The sequence below is a fragment of the Jaculus jaculus genome, chromosome 10 (assembly GCF_020740685.1).
Source record: "Jaculus jaculus isolate mJacJac1 chromosome 10, mJacJac1.mat.Y.cur, whole genome shotgun sequence".
In the NCBI taxonomy this organism is placed as follows: Eukaryota; Metazoa; Chordata; class Mammalia; order Rodentia; family Dipodidae; genus Jaculus; species Jaculus jaculus.
Genome location: NC_059111.1, coordinates 58,370,379 through 58,392,188, shown reverse-complemented (window position 1 = coordinate 58,392,188; position 21,810 = coordinate 58,370,379). Strand labels below are relative to the sequence as shown.

Here is a 21,810-nt window from a genome sequence, read left to right as displayed (position 1 = left end):
ATTACTATCAGCAAATACATTCAGGGTTTTTGTTGGGTCAGGGAAACCAGTATGTTTGTATGTGTGTCCAAACTGCTTGAGGATAATTGGTACATTAGAGTTCATACCTAGATCACAGAAAGCACTTGATGCTTTCTTGGTATGATTTTGGGAATGGCAGTCCCAGAATTATTCCAGGTGTACTTGTATTCTAGTCATTGTCCCCTTAGATGTATTAATTTTAACTTAGAGGCACATACTTGTAGATTTCATATTGATTAAAAATACCTTAATAGATATTTCTTAGTACTGAGTGATAAGTACCAAGGAATACCTCAGATAAATTGTACAAGGCACTTATTTCTGGTCTTCTATCAGGAAAGTGTCTGTCTGTATTATGATTATATTGAACACCTACAGTTTGAAGTTAATAAATTTTGTAATTCTTTTGGTTACTCTAAGAGGTATATTTCACAGTGCAATTAATGTGTACAGAGTTATAATTAAATGTGCATTATTAGTGAAAAATATCAGGAAGGCTAGAGGACCATCAGACTAAAGGTACTAAAGACTGATTTTAAGAAGAGAGAAGGAAAGAAGGGTGTATAACAATGTCTCACACAGTGTTCAGAGTAAGGTCCATGTGAGAAGGAGGTGGAAGTCTTTGAGTCACAGTAGCCTGTACATCCCAGGAACAGATCTACATTGTGTGTCTGTTTAAGTGGGTTATTGGTTGGGGGCCGCCTGTGAGATACATGGCCTAATCCAAATCCACTATTGAGTCTTCTGACGATTATGCTAACCAGTTAGATGATCATGAGATACATTATTATGGCTCCTTATAGTAACTTACTAAGGCTGGTATAACAAATTGCCACATACTAGATAGCTTAAAAAAGGAGAAATTAACTTACTCACACTATAAGTGGCAAGATATCTAAAGGAAGAACTTTCCATGATATAGGAATGGAAAAAGACTTCCTGAACAAAAGCCCAGTAGCTCACTATTTTAAACAGTCACTCAACCAATGGGATCACATGAAGCTGAAGAGTTTCTTTACAGACAAGCATAATTAAGCAAAGCCAATAGATTACCCACAGAATGGGAGTATTTGCTGATTACCCAACTGACAGAGGCCTAATCTCTAGAATCTACAAAGAACTCAAAAACCTAAACAATAAAAAGTCAAATAACCCACTCACAAGGTGGGGCAAAGAGCTGAATAGGCAGTTCACAGAGGAAAAAATACAAGTGGCAGACACACACATAAGAAAATGTTCATCATCCCTAATTATCAGGGAAATGCAAATTAAAACAACAATGAGATTCAACCTTACCCCAGTAAGGATAGCAGACACCAAAAAAATCAAATGAAAATAAATGCTGGCGAGGATGTGGAGAAGTAGGAATCCTCATCCACTGTTGATAGGAATGTAAGATGGTAAACCACTTTGGAAACAATATGGAGACTCCTGAAACAACTGACTATAGAAACACCAACAGACCCAGGTATTCCCTTACTGGGCATCTACTCTAAAACCTTTAAACCACAGTCCAGAGAGATTTGCTCAACCATGTTTATAGCAGCTCAATACATAATAGCTAAGAGCTGGAATCAACCCAGATGTCCATCACTAGAAGAATGGATAACTAAGATGTGGTATATCTACACAATGAAATTCTACACAGCAGTAAGAAAAAAATGGCACAAATTGAGGAAAAATAGTTGAACCTAGAGCAGATCATTCTCAGTGAACATACCAATCACAGAAAAAAAATTGCTGCATAGTCTCACTCATCTACAGCACCTGACCTGAATCTACCCAAGATGCTGACATACCCAGCAAGCATCTTGAGAACTAAACAATGGGGTAGATGGGGAGGGAGGGGAGGGTAAGGGAGGGGCTGGGAGACACAAATCTAGACCCAAACAACAACGGTACCATAAAATTCTACATCCTAAAAGGCAGAGCAAATTGTTGAACCTTCACCAGGCCCTTAGGTGGAACACCTGAGACACAAGACACTGGAGAGGGTATAATGAAAACTGACATTAATCTTCTACAGCTTCTCTCTCTTATCTCTAACTCTTTTGTATTAGTTAATTTTTCTTCCTTTTCTTAGTGGGCACTGACCTGTGACTCCCAATACCAGCATGTGGCTATCATCCACAATGAGCTTTTGATCAGAGAGATCTACAGGGTTTCCTAAAAGAAAGACAGATTTCTGTCTGAGTACTTGATGACCCACCAAAGGTTAGTGGTAAGACCCTACTGCTGAAGATACCATATGCAGTTGACACATAAAATGGAATGTCATGGCTGGAAGCTGGAAGCGAATCAGTCCTCAGACAGCATGTCTAGTTCCAGAAGGTGCTAAATGGGCAACTGGGGGAAAATGACCAATATCTGTCCAAGCAACTCATAGTCTAACCTATTTAACAGCAAATAACCTGTCGTGAGGCTCACACAAGTGCAATAGTGGTGCACAGCCATAGTAGGAAACCAGCTGCTCTTGATTTGGGTAACTTATCCCCTCACTGGAATGGGACCCATAGCTGGGGCTGAGAAACAAGTCATAACCATACCTAAACATGAGCCCACTCTCTATTGTCAAGCTACCAACAATCATGGGCTACTAGAGGGCCTATACCTATTAAATTCTCTATAAAAAAATAAGAGTTATCCCATTTGTCTGGGGCTAACTTTACTCTCTGTTGGAGAATCTACTTCTCTTTTTCAGATAGATGCAGATCCTAAGGAAAGAACCACCCCATCATACCTCAAAAGGGCCCCAGCTGAAACTCAGAATAATTGGTGAAAACAGACAAAGGTGCTGTTTTCTTTGGTGAACTGGGTACCAGCACAAGGGTGAAGGAGATCAACACAGAAAACAATCAATTCCTGCCAAATCAGAGATCCAGAGACCTAGAGGCCTCCAACACCTCATCACTGAAGCAAACCACAAATGAACTCAGCAGGGCTCAGGGAAATTTTGTGGAAGAGGGGGCAGAAAGAATGTCAGAGCCATACATTGGGTCATGATACACAGAGACATTTCTCCTACCCATAACTGTGGGCTAATCCACAATGTATAACCCATATATCTCAACAAGGAGAGGCCATGGCAAAGGGGTAGGACATGGATGAGCCTAACAGTGGAACCAACTTGACTGTATTCACTGAGTATAAAACTAATTAAAAAAATAAATTATTTAAAAAATGAAAGTAAGAAAAAAAAAAAAAGATTTGAGGATGGTTGATTTCTTCCTGAGGCCTTGAAAAAAAAAAAAAATCTCATCCCTGTCTCTTCGCTTTAGGTGTTTACTGCGACCCTTAGCATTCCTCACTGTGGACCAAGATACCACCGTAGAGGGGAGGCGGCCTGGACACACAGTAACGGCAGCGCTGTGAGCTGACAGCTGCGCCGCTGCCGCTGCCGCTGCCGCCCAACCCTCCGCGCCCAGGGCTTCATCCTTCACCGCCGCTGGTTGCGTGCCCTCGCCCCCCACCTCGTTCCCCCCTCTGCACATGGTTTCAACACTAAACATGCACCATGTCTTTGAAACCAAGAGTAGTAGATTTTGATGAGACTGGAACAAGCTGCTAACTACAATCAAAGCAGTTGTCGTGTTGGAATGCGTCGAGAGAGCAATGTGGAACTATTGCTTCTCAGATATCTATGCTTTACGTGTGGCCTATCCTGAAGCCCTGGGAGAAAGACTTTATGCAGAAACAAAGGTTTTTTTGGAAAATCACATTCGGAATTTGCACAAGGTACTGGGAAGAATACAGCAAGGGTGCAGACTACATGGACTGCTTGTGTAGGTATCGCAATACCCAGTTTATTAAAAAGAATAAATTGACTGAAGCTGACCTTCAATATGGTTATGGTGGTGTAGATATGAATGAACCACTTATGGAAATAGGAGAGCTAGCATTGGATATGTGGAAGAAGTTAATGGTTGAGCCACTTCAGGCCATCCTTATCCGAATGCTGCTGCTAGAGATCAAAAATAATCGTGGCGGAGAAGACCCAAACCAGAAAGTAATCCATGGGGTTATTAACTACTTTGTTCATGTTGAACAGTATAAGAAAAAATTCCCCTTAAAGTTTTATCAGGAAATTTTTGAGTCTCCCTTTTTGACTGAAACAGGAGAATATTACAAGCAAGAAACTTCAAATTTATTACAAGAATCAAATTGCTCACAGTATATGGAAAAGGTCCTAGGTAGATTAAAAGATAAAGAAATTCGTTGTCGAAAATACTTAAATCCAAGTTCATATACTAAGGTGACTTATGAATGTTAGCAGCGAATGGTTGCAGACCACTTACAGTTCTTACATGCAGTATGCCATCATATCATTCGACAGGAGAAAAAAAATGACATGGAAAATATGTATGTCTTACTCTGGGCTGTGTCCACTGGGTTACCTTATATGATTCAGGAGCTGCAAAATCACATTCATGATGAGGGCCTTAGAGAAACCAGTAACCTCACTCAGGAAAACATGCCAACATTATTTGTGGAATCAGTTTTGGAAGTCCATGGGAAATTTGTCCAACTTATCAACACTGTTTTAAATAGTGATCAGCATTTTATGAGTGCATTAGATAAGGCCCTGACATCTGTTGTAAATTACAGAGAACCCAAATCTGTTTGTAAAGCCCCTGAGCTGCTTGCTAAGTACTGTGACAACTTACTAAAGAAGTAGGCCAAAGGGATGACTGAGAATGAACTGGATGACAAACTCACCAGCTTCATTACTGTTTTCAAATATATTGATGATAAAGATGTTTTTCAAAAGTTCTATGCAAGAATGCTGGCAAAACGTTTAATTCATGGGTTATCAATGTCTATGGATTCTGAAGAAGCTATGATCAATAAATTAAAGCAAGCCTGTGGCTGTGAGTTCACGAGCAAGCTGCACCGCATGTACACAGACAAGAGCATCAGCGCAGACTTCAACAACAAGTTCAACAACTTCATCAAAAACCAGGACACCATCATAGACTTGGGGATTAGTTTTCAGATCTGTGTCCTACAGGCAGGGGCCTGGCCTCTTACTCAGGCTCCCTCATCTACATTTGCAATTCCCCAGGAGCTAGAAAAAAAGTGTACAGATGTTTGAATTATTTTATAGCCAGCATTTCAGTGGGAGAAAACTTTCATGGTTATATTATCTGTGTACAGGTGAAGTTAAAATGAACTATTTGGCAGTTCTTCTTGCCTTCAATAACAGTGAAACTGTTAGTTATAAAGAATTTCAGGACAGCACTCAGATGATGAGAAGGAGCTGACAAAAAGAATCAAGTCATTGCTTGATGTGAAAATGATTAACCACGACTCAGAAAAGGAAGACTTTGATGCAGAATCTTCATTTTCATTAAATATGAATTTCAGCAGTAAAAGAACGAAATTTAAAATCACTACGTCAATGCAGAAGGACACCCCACAGGAAATGGAGCAGACTAGAAGTGCTGTAGACGAGGACTGGAAAATGTGTCTCCAAACTGCTATAGTCCATATTATGAAAGTACGAAAAGTGCTTCAGCACAATGCCCTTATTTAAGAGGTGATTAGCCAGTCGAGAGCAAGGTTTAATCCCAGTATCAGCATGATTAAGAAATGCATTGAGGTTCTGATAGACAAGCAGTACATTGAGTGCAGCCAAGCATCCACAGATGAATACAGTTATGTTGTGTGACACCCTCTCCAGTGTGGGTGTGAGAAGGTCATTGCCATCACCATCCAGTGTGCTCCTGTGGGAAGAAGCAGGTCTGTGCCTCCATACTTTGGTCATTCGGCAGCCCCTGTTTTTCTGCTGTTTACAACATCACCAGTGCCACATCATGAGCATTAAAAGAAAATGCCTTGCAATGTTTCAAGCTCATGTCATCATGACATTTCTTAAAACTTTATTAAAAGAATGAGTGAAGTATTGTTGGAATATGGAAATTTGTTTGGGTACCATGCTTTTTCTCCCCTTCACGTTTGCAGTTGATGTGTTTTTTTTTAAAAGACATAAAATAAAAAATTAAAATATTGTAATATGACAGATAACCTAATAATTGTACCTACATTAAAATGACAAACATGATGTTGCTGCTTGACGAATAAAAATACTTAAGAAATAAACAACAAAAAAAATACCACTGTAATGTCTATTTCTGTCTTCACAGGACTTTTATCTCTCTCTGCAAATTCTCTCACTCTCTCTTTTCCTCCATTTTCTTAGAAGGATAACAGTGATTGGATTTAGGATTCTGCTTAATCAGGTACATCATTTTAGCATAATTACACCTAAAAAGATGCGATGTCTAGTTAAGTTACATTCTGTTTCTCTGGATGACCTGGATTCCTGAAAAATGATTTCACTTTCTGCCTTGCTACATATTTTTCTGTGTTAAGCAAATAAACAGAAATTAAAGCAAGTAGGGTTCACTGAATTTAGATTTGTTTAATAAACATATGCAGTTGTCGTGGCATAGGCAAAGCCTCACATCAGTGTGGACACCACAAAATTGGTGGTGAGAGACCTGGAGATGAGGTATAATTACAAGTGGAAAGAAGGGAGAGTGGAAGCAACGTTTCTAAATAAAAATCTATAGAATCTAACTGACTAAAGAAAACCAGGGAAAGAATCTATGAAGGTTTGATTTGATTGGCACTGGCTATGTCTGAGAATACATAGAGAAAGGCAGTTGTTCTTAGCAAAAGGATGTTATCTTTTGACCATTTCAATTTTTTTTTTTGAGGTGGGGTCTCACTCTAGCTCAGGCTGATGTGGATTTCACTCAGTAGTCTCAGGGTGGCCTCGAACTCATAGCGTTGATCTTCCTACCTCTGCCTCACAAGTGCTGGGATTAATGGCATGCATCACCATGCCTGGTGCCCTTCAACTTTGTGGTGGTACGAAAGTATTTAGGGGAAATATCTAAGAGTAGATAGGCAGAAATGTTGGTTGAGATTAAAGTTATTAAAGACATAATGAAGAAGCTTTCCTAATAAGGAAAAATGGGGGAAGAGTGGACATAATCTGTGCATTCCAGGGTGAATAATGAGATTCCTGGCCTCCAGCCACTAGATGCCATGAACAGCATCCCTACACCAATTGCAGTACTCAGCATGCTTCCAAGATTTTGTGATCAGGGATAAAATCACCCCTATTGGGAACCACAGGCTTAAATTATGATTGTCACATGCAGGATAAACATGGGCTGTAGAACATGAGTTCTTAGTATGATAACATAATAAAAATGTATTAAACAAACACATCAGGAAAAGACAATTTGATTAAAAGCTCTGCAGCTAGCCAGTTTTACAGATGACAGCTTTTTACAGCCAGTTTGCTAGAGTCACACTAGAGAAGCCTTTCTTTTTTAATTCTTTTTAAAATTAAGAACATACTTGGTATGGATAAACCATGTGTTGGTATCACCTTTTCTCTCGTCTCTGCCCCCATTCCACTGGGGTCCCTCCTCAGTAAGGTTGCTAGTATTCCCCATGGGGTTGTAGGTTATGCTTTATGGGAGAAGCAGCCAGTTATTGGGGGGAGGTATTTCAATTAGCATCCATGTTTAGGATATGAGCTTAAGTTGCCAATTCTTTCCCATCCCCTGGCTCTCAGAACACACTGAAAAACTTCCCATAGGGAGAGTATCAGTACCATCCATGACTATAAATGAATTTCTAAGAATTTCTAAATTAACATTTTTAACATGTTATATTATCTGTAATTTGTTAAACGTCTTGGATAAAAATCTTTTAAGTTGGAAAAGCCCAGGAAAGCTCTTTCATATCCTGCTTTCTTAGTGTGTCATTAGTGTATATGTAATTGATGCCATCCAGCTTTTAAAGCTTGCCTGAGTTACAGTTGGAATTTTTCTGTGACTCTTGTTGATATTTCTTTTCTTTAACCAAGAATCTCCTCACAACAGGCTTCCTCTTCCTCCATGTGGGTTCTGTGGAGTTAGCACCCTGGCAGAGAATACTTTTTCCTTCCTAATCCTCATTCACGTTTATTTATAGGTTTCTTCTGTGGGGATCCCAAACCTATGGTGAGTAAACTGTGGCACATATCAAAACTGCTGACACTGTTTCAAAGCTGAGAGAGGAGCCAAGTTTCAGGACTGTGCTTAATTTTAAAAATTGGTTAGACAGTCCTGCATGCAGGGAAGCGTCTGGGATATTTAAAAATGACATCAGAATTTCTAGCTGAAGAGACCAGACCAGTGTACAATGAAGTAGGCTCTGCCTTCAGGCATATACATATATATACATTTGCATATATGTGTGTATGTTAAAACATTTTTGAAAATACATTTTATGTGGATTTTTAGTATAGCATGAATCCTCCATGTCTTTTTACTTAGAGGGACATTAAAATATTACCATGCATTTCTCTAGCATTTTGTTATTGATGGAAAGAGACTGGCTGGAGTGGATCGTGATGTGAGGACACCTGGCTCACAGTGTCTGTTGTGCATCACACTTATTCCCCATCACAAATGGTAAATGGCAGCCTTAGGTGAATTCTCCCTATGGTGCTTCCAGTAGGAGTTTCCTTGACTGTATAATAATCAGATATGACCAGATGGCAATGAGTATGGGGATGCTTTCTGAATAGACACTTAATCATTCCTGCTAGATTTTCTAATTCAAAATAGACCAACTAGCTTTAGCCTATGAGAGTTATGACATACCATAATTTAGGCTACCCGACTAAAACCCATCATGGTTTCCCACACTTCAATGGGAGGGCAATTTTCCCTGTCTGTGGTAATTTATTTTAAGTAACTGAAGTGACAGACTGTGACAGATTGATAGCCACCAGATACTGGAGACCTGATTACATAGACTTAGACCCTGCCACTACTTTTTCATATACTTAGCTTATATTAGATATAGCTAAAGTCTCCGGTTTGTGGGTTATTTTTGTATGTCTTTGTATTTTGTTGTATATTACATGCTTCTATGTTAGTCCCTGAAGCTTGGTCTTCTGAGCACCTACATTTCATGGTCTTGGTTGCTGTAGTGGCTGTTGTGGGCGTATCAGAGGGACTTCCTCAGGGTTAATCAGGTCACTTGCTGATGTTGGCTGCTGAAGATTCACAGCTGGGTCTCTCACAAATTACTTATCCTCAATCATCTAAGCAGAAGCTGATTCTGTTCACATCAGTTCCATGGCCTATGCTTCCTCAGAGTACCAATTTAATGTGTGGTCCTAAAAAAGGACTCAAGGCTCACTGCTATTTTTTTAAAAAAATCTTTTTATTGACAATTGTTATGCAAGAACATGATGTAATTTGATCTTAATCCCTTCCATTACCTTCATTTGTCTCCCCATCCCCTTTCATTGAACTCCTTCCTTGTAACTAGTCCCTCTTTTATTTTGAGGATTTTCTCCCTTATCCTCCCCAACATCTATGTCATAATGTTGCTGAGCTCATATTATGCATGTCTGGTGGAGGTAATAACAGCCACGATGAGGTGACACAGTCTGGCCTCTTCCTGACTGGAATATAGTACCCCAGCCTCTCCCCATCCTCTGGCTTTTATATTCTTTCCATTCCATTCTTCCACAGTGTTCCCTGAATCTTGAAAGGCATGCTAGAAGTGTCTAATTTAGTGCCACAAATTCAATAATCACTTATTCTTAGCACTTTGACAAGTTTTGAGTTGGCACTGCCATCTCCAAAAGGAAGCTTTTCTGATCAAAGGTGAGAGAACAGCATCAATCTAATTTTTATAACATAATCATAATAAAATAGAAGAAAATTTCACAACATATCTATTTAGTTAAACAATAATAGTGGCTTCCTTCCTATGATCTATGACATTCCCAGCCACAAACTTGTGACTAGGTTTTCAATAGCAGTTGTGAAATCCTTCCTGTGGAGTGGGCCTCTGATCCAGTCAGATCAGTTACTCTCATAACTGTCATGCCACTATTGTACCAAAGAGCACATCTTGTCTGCGTAGTTGGTTGTATAGCATTCAGCTTGGCTCCACTTTTGGGTCAGATGATTGATGACTTTTCTCCTCCAGCTGTCTGCATATTTCATTATAGCACTATAACAGTCAGACATTAGGGAAGAAGCTACCAGCTAATTTAGGGCTTGATTTTTCAATGTCTTATCACTGGCACAGTGATGTCTTCAGAAATAGGGTCATATTATCTAGTTCTGGTGAGAAACCACATTCAAAGGCTCACTCCTGTGTGTCACTTCTGGACAATGCTGAAGGCCATCACAACTCCAATGTTCTGTATGGGATTTGCTGAAACATCCGTGACAATTGTATTATAACTCATCTCTCACTTCCTCATCCCACCATCTTCACACTATCACAGATGCTATTTCCATACAATACTCTTTGGTGAATTTTATGCACACAAATCTACTTCTACAAATAAACTTTTGATTCCAAAATAATATAGTCCTTTGCAGAAGTGGGGAGGGATATTGACTGTCACATTAACTACTAACTTTGAGGACATCTGACAGCCATAAACTAAGAATGATTTATTAAAACCTGGATATAATGTTCTTTCAATGTGAAAAGTATCATGGTATTTTTTATTAAGAAAATGGTTCTCATTCTGCAACATTAGCAGTTTATTAATAGCAGGTATTAATCTAAGTAAAAGTGACATTAAAACAACAGAGTCTTCACTCTTGAGGAGCTCATGATCCAGGGAAAAGACACATACAATCCTTTACCCTCAAGTCTGTAGTGGACATGACAGTACCTTGCGAATAGAACAGAATATACTTTGTTGGTGAGAACAGGCAGGACTATGATGCTGAGAGTCAGAAAAATGTAGGGGATGAGATGTTGTTTGGGTTGAGGTGGGTCATTAAACTGTTGCAAAGAGCCAGAAAGAATAAATTTTAGGCTTTATAAATCATGTGTTCTTTGTTGAAATGGCTTAACTATGTTATGTAAATGATTGAGCACAGATATATTCCAATAGAATATTATTTACAAAAGCAGACTTCAGCTGATTTTATCCTATGGTCCACAGTTTAGTGACCCTTTCTTAAGAGGACAATTAAGAGTTAACTAGCAGATGAGAGGCAGAATTGAGGAAACAATACCTGCATAGCAAACTAAGGATGTCACCCTCCCTACTTGTCTGCCTCCTTCCCTCCATTCCTCTTTTTATTTCCTCCCTCCCTTCTTTCTTCTCTTTCTCCTTACCTTCTTTGCACATATCTTCCTTCCTCTGGTCTCTCTCTTTCTTCCCTATTTTTTTTTTCATCTCATGTAGCTATTCAGAAGAGTAGTAGTTTTAATCCTTATTTTATTACTGAGAAATATGCTTTGTGGTCCTTGGTCTTCGCTTACTTTAGATTACAAAATAAAATAGAATGCATATGCCCTACAACTTACAAATCCCACTGCATATTGAAATAAACATTGCATTTTCATTTCAATGCAAATGCTTTCTCTATTCTAGTTCTTTATTATAATTGTGTAGAACAAAACTTATTCCCTTTTGATAATGCACCATGCTCAGGTTTTTGAAAATAGCTTTCTAAATTTGTGTTTGTATCTTAGAGTGATGACTGGACATTTAAAAGATAAAAGATTCTACAGAATTGTAGCTGCTATGTTTCCATTTGCTCATAATCTATTTTATGTCATTAACTTGAGGATGTTTTACATAGAGTGGGGGTATTCAGGATGATATCTGTGGACTCTGAGAAGTTATATCTCCCTTCATATTCTATACAACTCCCTTCCTAAATGAGTTATGTGAACACATTTGAAAGGAAATTGCATATAGTTAGGAAATTTACTATAAGTGGTACATGAGGCCTTATGGGTTTGGCAATGTGGAAAAAATATCAGAGATCAGTAAGAAGAAGGAAAACCAAGAAAATGAAGTCCTTTTAGTTTTGCTAACACATGTTACCTCCCTAAAGTATTGCTTGTTGACTATACATTACAAATAGTCATCATTTTTTCCCCATATTAAAATGAATCAGGTACATACTTAAAACAATGGAAGATAGTGACTCATCTTTTGGAATAATAAAGAGGTTTGACTTTTTAAAGTAAATACTCATTGCAGGGTCTGTGTGATGATATAAAGCTCATGCTTTTTATCTGAATGAAAATCAGAGCAGTGTGAAATCATGAAGTAAGTTTAAATCACTGTGTTTAAAAATTTTATTATCTTCCATACAGTTTTATTTCTATGCCTTGTTTATCCTTCTTGAGATAGGGTCTTACTATAAAGCCTTTGAACTCATGAGTTTCCTACCTCAGTCTTTCAAGTTCTGTTATTACATGCACTATCATTCCTGTGGTCCACTAACATCTTGTGCATAGTGCTTGGTTTCTGACTTAATGATTGGATACTTGTATTAGTTTCTTTCCTTCTTTTTTTTGTGCAAAAAATACCTAACAATAATAATTTAAGGAAGGAAAAGTTTATTTTGGCTCACAGTTTGAGAGTATAGTATATTATTATAGACTATATTATTGTATTACATTCAGGTTGGTTCTTCCCTCCACACTGAAGGCTCTCTGAACTATCCTCACAGACATGTGCAAAGTCATGTTTCTGGGGTGATTCTAAATCTAGCCCATTTGATAGTGAATAGTACCTATCTCAAGTCAGCCCTGGGTCAATCTGAAACATGAATACATCACTTTAAAGTGTAACATTCTATCCTTTGACCCTGTCTCATGATCATCTCATAATTCTAAATGGATTTAGCCTACCTCTAAGAGTTCTTAAGGTAGTAATAGTTTCAGTATTGTTCAAAACTCTACGTGCACAGTCTCTACTGAGGTTAAGGGAAGCTCTTATCTGTGCGCTCCTGTAAACAGAACAGATCAAAATGAAAATGTCACATACTTCCTGTATACTATAGCACAGAGTAAAGTAAATATTCTGATCCCCAAAGGAATGAATGGTAAAATGACAAGGGAAGACTGAACCAAAGCAAGATTGAAGTACTGCAGGTGAACATCAACCCAAATCTTTATCTTCAACATCATCTAGACTCCAGTTGGTTATGGTCATGCCAACTATTAAGTTCTGTCAGTTGCAGTACATGTAGTTTCTTTCTTTTCCTTTTGGCTGACTCCTCTGGTTTTCTTCTGCTGAAGTTTCTCAGTTATAGAATCTTCAACATACTGAGCTCACTATTGCAACTTATACTTCCCCTTCAAACATTCATGAAGTGAGCTCTCAGGGGCTCCTTTCAGGGACTCTGACATCTGCCATGCTTTGTTGGGTCTCAGAGGCTTGCTTGAACCCTGGGACAAGTCTCCATGACTACCTCACTTTTCCATTTTGTATGCCTAACAAACTAGCACTGTGGGGGACAATCCTTCCAAGTTCTACTGTCAGTTCAAGAAGTTGTCTGGCCCCCTTGAACCATAGCTGTAGAGGCCTGTGCATGCCTTGGCAGTGGAACTTGGAGAAATCCTTTCCTAGGCTATTGTTTTTGAGCAGAGAACTCCTTCAGCATCATTCTTAATTTAGTGTCTGTATGTTAAAATGAATCTGCATTTTTTTGAGCTGGAAACTATGATGGTTGGATTCTTGTCCCCAAGGGACCTTTTCCATTGTGCTATGCTGCTTTGGAAATTCCTCTGATAACAAAAAATCCGAAACTTTTAGGTGCAGCCTTTTATATGGTCTCAGGTTATGGACAGAATGTAGCCAGACTCTGCCAGAATGCAACAACTGGCCTCTAGTTCAATTCTTGATAGAATCCTCATTACCTTCTGAATCCTCATTACCCAAGACTTCAGTATCCACATTACTGTCAGCATTCTGGTGCTCCATGCTTCCTCCAGAATAACCCATTAAGCTCTGGGGCATTTCTAGTTCTCATCTCCAAATTGTTCCACGTTCCTCATGCAAACAAGTTCCAAACCATGTGGCCAGATTATAATAACAGCCCTACTCCGTGATACCAGTTTTCTGCATTACTTACTTTTCTCATTGTTATGAAATGACATCTGGACATCTGATAAACTGCTTAAGGAAGACCTTTGTTTTGGTTTGCAGTTTGAAGATATAGTCTATCATGGCATGGAAAGTCTACTGGTGAAGACAGTTTTAGCTATGGCTTAGGGAATAAGACGGTGATGTGACTTTCATACCCTTCTGCTGTATTTGCTTTACTCAATTAAACCCCTTTGGAGGCACCCTCCTAGGCATGGTCAGAGTCTTTCAATGATAATTAGGACTTAACCATCACAGATCTGGTTTGGCATGAAATCTTTATTGTGGTAGACGCTCTGATGATTCAGTGCATGGGACCACTTGTAATTGGTCCAAAAGATGAGGACTGTGACATCACCAGTTCATGCTGTTCTCTTTTACTACAGTACAGAAGACAGAATGCTTGGGATAGAGACAGAAGACGCAGAAAGGAATGCTGGATAAGGGCTAATCTTAAATTTAAGTTCAAATTACTCACTAGGTGAGAAAAAACTGTCAGGTCTTTTTTTTTCTCAATTTATTTATCTACAGCTTGAGCAAGTATTTTCTTGCTTTCATCTTTGATTATCATCTGGGCTTTTGAGAACCAATCCTGAAATGTGCCTCTAATTCCCCTGAACTAATCTTCTACCATTTGATACTGTCCTAAATAATTTACTCTGTTGATTTGGGGCTTACTTATTTCATTCTACCCCTTCACATTCATACATTTTGGACCCACTTCATTTGTCTCTCCTGCTAAGCAGCATGTTCCCAATTTGTCTGACATGATCCAAAGTCAGCACAGGAAATTACTTTGGGTAGCTCACTGACAGTGTGTTTAGTAATATTAAGTCATGTTATGTCAATTCAGTTGTATCTCCTTTTAAATTACTGTAAATTCTGATTATTTTAGGTAGTGACAAGTTTGCCTTATTATTTCAGATTGTGATGTCTTTCTCAAAGAAACCTGGAGCAGACACTGAAGTATTACAGGCAACAATAGTATTAGAACAATGTATAAGTATTTAGAATTTTATTACTGTTTATGGTCATTTCTCATTTATCATGTCAAGTAATATTATTTTTAAGTGGGTATATATTAAATTTAACTTTTAAATAAATGTAAGTAAAATGCATATGAGTTGAAAGCAAATTATTATATTCAAATAGTACAAACAGGTGGCACACTGAAATTGAAAATGTCCTAAGGGATAAATGCAGTTTGGAGATAATATGTTTTAAAAAAAATTATTTATGGAGGGAGGGAGAGAAAGAGAGAGAAAGGGTATGTGTACCAAGACTTTTTGTATAGGTGTACTAAGGCTTTTTGCCATTGCAGAATCTAGATATGTGTATCAATTGTGCTTCTGGTTTACATGGATGCTGAGAAATGAACCCAGAGCAGCAGGAGGCTTGTCAAACAATGCCTTTAACTCCTGAACCATCTACCCATACCTAGAAACAAAATATTTTTGATGTTATATTTGCATATTGTTCTGCATAGGATTCTTGGGTGAATCTCATCTGTTTCTATGATTTTAAATTCTACTAGCATATTTAATCTTCCATTATTCAGGGTTATTATGGAATCATTACAGTGTTCACAGTGTTCCAAAGCCAAAATTGAGCTCATTATCTTCATTATAGAGCACTCGCTTCCTCACCTCACAATGGTGAACTTGGGACAGCACAGACAAGAAAGAAAGAAAGAGAGAAAGAAAGAAAGAAAGAAAGAAAGAAAGAAAGAAAGAAAGAAAGAAAGAAAGAAAGAAAAGAAAAGAAAAGAAAAGAGAAGAAAGAAAAGAAAAGAAAAAAAAGAAAAGGGAAAAGAAAAGAATAAATGCAGGAAGAGAGCTAGGGCGAGGTTTGATTCCCATTGATAGTGACTATTCAGATTCTGGGGATCGTTCTTCTTGTATCTCCTTTGAACCTGTTCTCTTTCCTCCATATCTATCAATAGTGCAATAATTCTGACACTCACAATCTATTTCTCTAATGAACACACAAGCTTCTGAACTCAATTTGCTGCCTTCTACATTGATTCCCCTCTTGTCTGTTTTGTTCACTCTGCCTAAGTTATTTCTGTACTGAATTAATCAATACACATCACACCATTATTTAAAACCCTTTGTTGATCTGTACTTTCTTATAAGTGAACTGATATAAATTCCATTACTGGATATTCTTCATGGTTTGCTTGCTGACTATTTGTCCATCTTCTTTCATTTACTGTCATATACTCCTGCTGTTTTATCTTATACTGTGCATTGTAGCATTAGTCATCAGCTCCTTAATATACTGTCACATGCTGCACCTATTTACTTCTTATATATCATTCAGTATTCTTAAGATGCAGTTTATCAAGTTCATTGAGTTTGAGGTCTAAAATCGGTACTTGTAAATACATATGTAATATTGGTCATATTACTTAATCACTCTATGACTGAGTTGATTTATATGTGAAGTAGGAATATTTACTATGAATAATTAATAGCTTATATGTTTATTTTAAGATGCAGTAAGTCATTGGAACTATGCTTGAAACAGAGTAAGTGCTATTTAGACATGATATATAATGATCACTCAGCATGTCTTTTCTTCTATGTCAACTGAGTGAACTCTTTCACATTCTTTTGTTAATATTTTATTTTTATTTTTTGCAGGAGAGAGCGAAGAGGAGAGAGAGAGAGAGGGAGGGGGAGGGAGGGAGGGAGAGAGGGAGGGAGGGAGAGAGAATGGCACACCCTCTAGCTACCCACTGCAAATAAACTCCAGACTCATGAACCACCTTGTGCACTTGCTTATGTGGGTCCTGAAAAATTGAACTTGCATCCTTTGGCTTTGCAGGCAAGTGCCTTAACCACTAAGCAATATTTCTTGACCCTTTAATCTTTTTTAAAATATATTTTTATTTTTATTCATTTATTTGAGAGAGAGGGAGACAGAGGAAGAGAAAGATCTTAAACATTATTAAAGATAAGTCTAATATCATCTACTGTGTGTCATCTTAATTCATATCCCCATGAGTACATCTTTTCCATCTCAACGTGCTCCCACTGTAACAACTTATTTGGTACTTGACTGCTTTTCCCTTCTCCCCACTTGTATTAGTGACTTCATTCATTTCTGTAAACAAATACCTACCAAGAACAAGATAAAGGAAGGAAAGCATTTATTCTTGTATACAGTTTTGAAGGGATACAGTTCATCATAGAGGGAAAGGTGTGGCAGCAGGAGGTAGGCTGGTCACATTGCATCCACACTCAGAAGTGCAAATACAAAGTGGGACCAGGCTATAAAATCTCAAGGCCAACCCCTAAGGATTCACCTCCTCCAGCAAGGTCCCACTTCCTAAAGGTTCCATCACCTTCAGAAGTGTCATCAGATGGTAACCAAGTATTCAAACACTTGGGCCTATGAAAGACATTTCACATTTAAGCCACAGTACCACTATTAGACTGTGAGGTTATTTGGAAAAAGAATTGCATTTTATGTATTTTGTCTGTGGATGGCATGCACTTAACTAGTTGCACAAATGAATAAAGAGGTAGAGACTTACATAGTCTTTGAAAAAGATTTCACCATGAAAAATTCCAAATATATACAAAGCAGTCATTCAATGTAGTATCATATAATTCAAATGAAGCTTCAATCATTTTCATTCTGATTTTCTTGTGTCACTTCTCCTTTCCTTGCTTTTGATTGGTTATTTTAAATGAATAAAATACATTGCATTTTTTTCATTCACAAATGAATCAGAAAGCATTCCTAATCAAAGATGCATTAATTTAAACAATGCACAAGTTGATTATGTTACCTTTATATTATCTAATACGTATTCTATATTAAGTGGTCTCCAATTATTTTCCACAAAGTCTGTAGAAGAATAGATTAATGGGGGTGAAAAGACCTAAGTGAAGTCAGGGGAAGAGATTGAGTAAAGAAAAGGTGGAGGGAGGCTAATCAAAATCTAAGAGGACCAGGCATGGTGGCACACACATTTAATCCCAGCACTCAGGAGGAAGAGGTAGGAGAATTTCCAAGAGTTCAAGGCTACCCTGAGACTACAGAGTGAATTCCAGGTCAGCCTGGGTTAGAGCGAGACTGCACCTCAAAAAAAAAAAAAAATCTAAGAGGACATAAATAAGTCATGGAATAAAATAAGTATGGAATATAAATAAGTATGGAAACCTACCTTTTTGGACAATGGAACAATCATAAGTCATAGATTGTTACTAGAAAATTTTCAGTGCCAGACATGGTATAACTTCCAGTGAGTTGTTGGTCATGGAGGTTACTGATACCCCCAAAACATTACAGGCCATTCCCAAGGCTCTTGGTTTCCCACCAGTAATAGATGGTAAGACCCTACTGCTGAAGACTCCACATACTTAGGCTGCAAGGTCACTAAGAAATCCTGCTGGAGCTGAGGCTGAAAACCATCTCCATGTAGACCAGCTGACAGAATGTTTGAAAAAGCTACACAGCATGCAGTTCAATAGGAAAGAGAGAAATCACCAGTGGAGATACTCAACAGTGGACAATGCAAGCCTTAAATTTGGCCAGCAAGGCCAAATGAGCCAATGAGTGCAATAGTGGCATGTCTGTTATTGGGGAAATCAACCATTCTCTAATTGGACTACAGGGACTAGAGGCCTGCTCCATGGAAGGGAATACATCCCTGATACTGAAAACCTATAACAGGGTAGTCATGAGCCCTAGGGGTGTTACATATGCTGGTATCTGGCTAAATGTATACACTATGCTTACCAAACTGCCCAGTAAGCACTTCTCTTAATGTTCATACCCATGTATTAATGCTACTCTCACTTTTGGTTATAGAGGCTTCTGTTTTCATATGGCAGTGACCTTGGGATGATTCAGAAGGCACCAAGTTTCTGGGAAGTGACAGAGGATGCTCAGCACTGCAATATCTCTATCACAGCTTCCAAGGTTCAGGGCCCATTGTGGAAGAGGTGTCAGAAAGAATGTAAGAGCCAAAGGAAGGGTAGGACTCCTTAAAACATGATCCTCCAGACACAAGATGGCCTGGCTATCCATGACCTCACAGGGCCTGATAAACATACACAAGATCATCATAATAGGAAGAAAAGATGATGACATCAAAATAAAAGAGAGACGGATTGAGAAGGGGAGGGGATATGATGGAGAGTGGAATTTCAAAAGGGAAAATGGGGGGAAGAGAGGAAATTACCATGGCTATTGTTTATAATTATGGAAATTGTCATTAATAATAAATTAATAAAATATAAAATTGTGTTGGAAGGGCAGAAAAAAGAATATATAATTTTCAGTTTTTATAAGATTTATCATTGAAGGTGATGAGTTTAAACCTCATTGATCCATTTTAAAAGCAGTCCATCAGCCTTTATCTAAATGTTTTTATTGTCTACAACTAATCAGGGGCCTGAGCCATGCTTTCACTAGGATTTGTAAGATGAATTTTCTTCTCATTCCTTCTCTTCTGCATGCATTAGCTGTGATAATTACAGACAGAAACTCTTTAGTTACCTGTTTACTTACCTTGAAATACAGATCCTAAAAGTAATGATGAATGGATCATTCTTCTCTTTTACAAGTCTTGGTGCCCTAACCATGTTTAAAGGTGATCAGTCTTTTATCTATTGTTTGACTACCTGGAATTTTACATATTTGACACATTTTGATAGGTCACAATCTGTACATTGTATGATGCTCAGCTATTTCCAGTTTTGATTTATAGGAACCCTTCAAGGTACCCTGAGAATCCATCTGAAGTGTTCCATAAAATCCTTGCTTCCACTCACAGGCCAAATGACAAAATAATCATATTCATCTCTTGCATAAGGGCTAGAATTATCTGGGTCTCTAAGAGACCTTATTCTTCTCAGCATGAAATAATTTTCAGAGATTATAATCTGAATATGAAGATTCAGATAGTATTGCTTCCAGGTCATGTCAGTGGACATATTAGGAAATACATATTTTATTAAAAGAGAAAGTAAGTTATAAGTTCATAGTAATATTTCCAATTCAGCTAATGATTAGTTTCTATTTAGCCATTTTGATTTTTTATGACTTTTCTCTGAATCATCATGGTTGCTAGCTATACTAAAAGTATAACATATAATTGTAACCTGATGTTTTATAGTAGTTTCACAGTTAAGTGCCAATAATTCTATTAATATTGAAATCAGAGCTAGATAGTAGGAAAATCAGGGGAACACATTTTATTCAGAGCTATTGAAACAGGGGGAAAGACAGCTCAGTATAGAGCATGCTCAATTCGTGTGTGTGTGTGTGTGTGTGTGTGTGTGTGTGTGTGTGTGTATTTAGGTCAGTGATTAAAGTCAGGGGTTGTGATTTTTGTTTTTAAAGAAAGATTAATCTGCTCTGTGTTTAGCTTTGGTAGATGGTATCTGTCCAGGAATTTATCCATTTCCTCCATATTATACAGTTTTGTGGAGTAGAGGTTTTTGAAATAAGTCCTGATGATTCTCCCAATTTCACTTATGTCTGTTATGATCTCTCCTTTTTCATTTCTAATTTGTTGATTTGAAGCATCTCTTTTTTTCACTTGATCAAATTGGCCAGAAGTCTGTCAATCTTGTTTATTTTTCCAAAGAATCAGCTCTTTGTTTTGTCAATTTTCTTAATTGTTTTCTTGCTTCTAATTCATTGATTTCTGCTCTGATCTTAACTATTTCTTTACATCTGGAGTTTTTTGGGTTGGATTGTTCTTGCTTTTCCAGTGCCTTTAGGTGGATGGTTAGGTTATTGATTTGGGATCTCTTCTATCTTTGTCATGAAGTGCTATGAATTTTCCCCTGAGGACTACCTCCATTATGTCCCTTAAGTTTTGGTGGCAGGTTTTGTGACCTAGTATATAATCTATTTTAGAGAAGGTTCCTTGGGCTTCTGAGAAGAATGTATAGACTGTGGATTTGGGTGGAATGTTCTGTAGAGGTCTCTTAGGTCTAAATGTTCTATGGTTTTGTTGAGCTCTCCCCCTGTTGTGTTTCTATTTGGATGATCCATCTATTACTGAAAATGGTGTATTTAAGTCCCCAACTATGGTGGTGTTGGTGATTATTTCTGTTTTATTATCAATTGAAATATGTATCACTATTTTTACTATAAATTGGCAAGTGCAATTATATATTTATGTATCTTCTGGGTACAAAATGTGCTATGATGTGAAATGATTAATCAAGCTAATTAACACATCCATTATCTCAAATACTTATTTTTTTGTGGTGAGAAATTTTAGAAATATCTTTTGCTGTTCTTACTTCACCCTATTGTGTCATAGGCTTTCAAATACTCAATTCTGTCATATAACTAATACTTTGTATTATTTTATTTGGAATAAAAGTAAAAATGCAACTTTTAAAATAAATAAGTTGATAAAATGATTTTTTATCTTCCCTAAGTACCAGCTGTTACAGAGAAAAGATGAAAAGATATAAACAGTTTTAAAATATTAATAAATCATTTTACATATATCACTTACTATTATTTAAATATTAAAAAAATTTTCCAGGTAGGGTACTGCTCTAGTTCAGTTGACCTGGAGTTCTCTATGTAGTCTTAGGCTGGCTTTGCATTCATAGTGATCCTCTCACCTTGGCTTCCTGAGTGTTGGAATTAATGGAGTGTGCCACCACCCTGACTCATAAAAGAAAATGAAACATTTGAGACATTATCATAAAGTCTGTATATTCCTTAGAATATCAATCTCCCAGTATTAAAGTTTAAAAACACATTTTTGCAGTTGCTTTTTGTTGCTCAAACATCTGACTTAAAGCAGCTTATGGGAAGAAAGGATTCATTTTTGGCTTACAGAATCCCGGGGAAGTTCCACCATGGCA

General features: G+C 37.6%; 1 pseudogene; it reads left to right on the top strand.

Annotated features, from left to right (window-relative positions):
• The first annotated feature begins 3,520 nt into the window (after nt 1-3,520).
• LOC101595909 lies at nt 3,521-5,689 on the top strand (annotated as a pseudogene).
• The last annotated feature ends 16,121 nt before the right edge of the window (nt 5,690-21,810 follow it).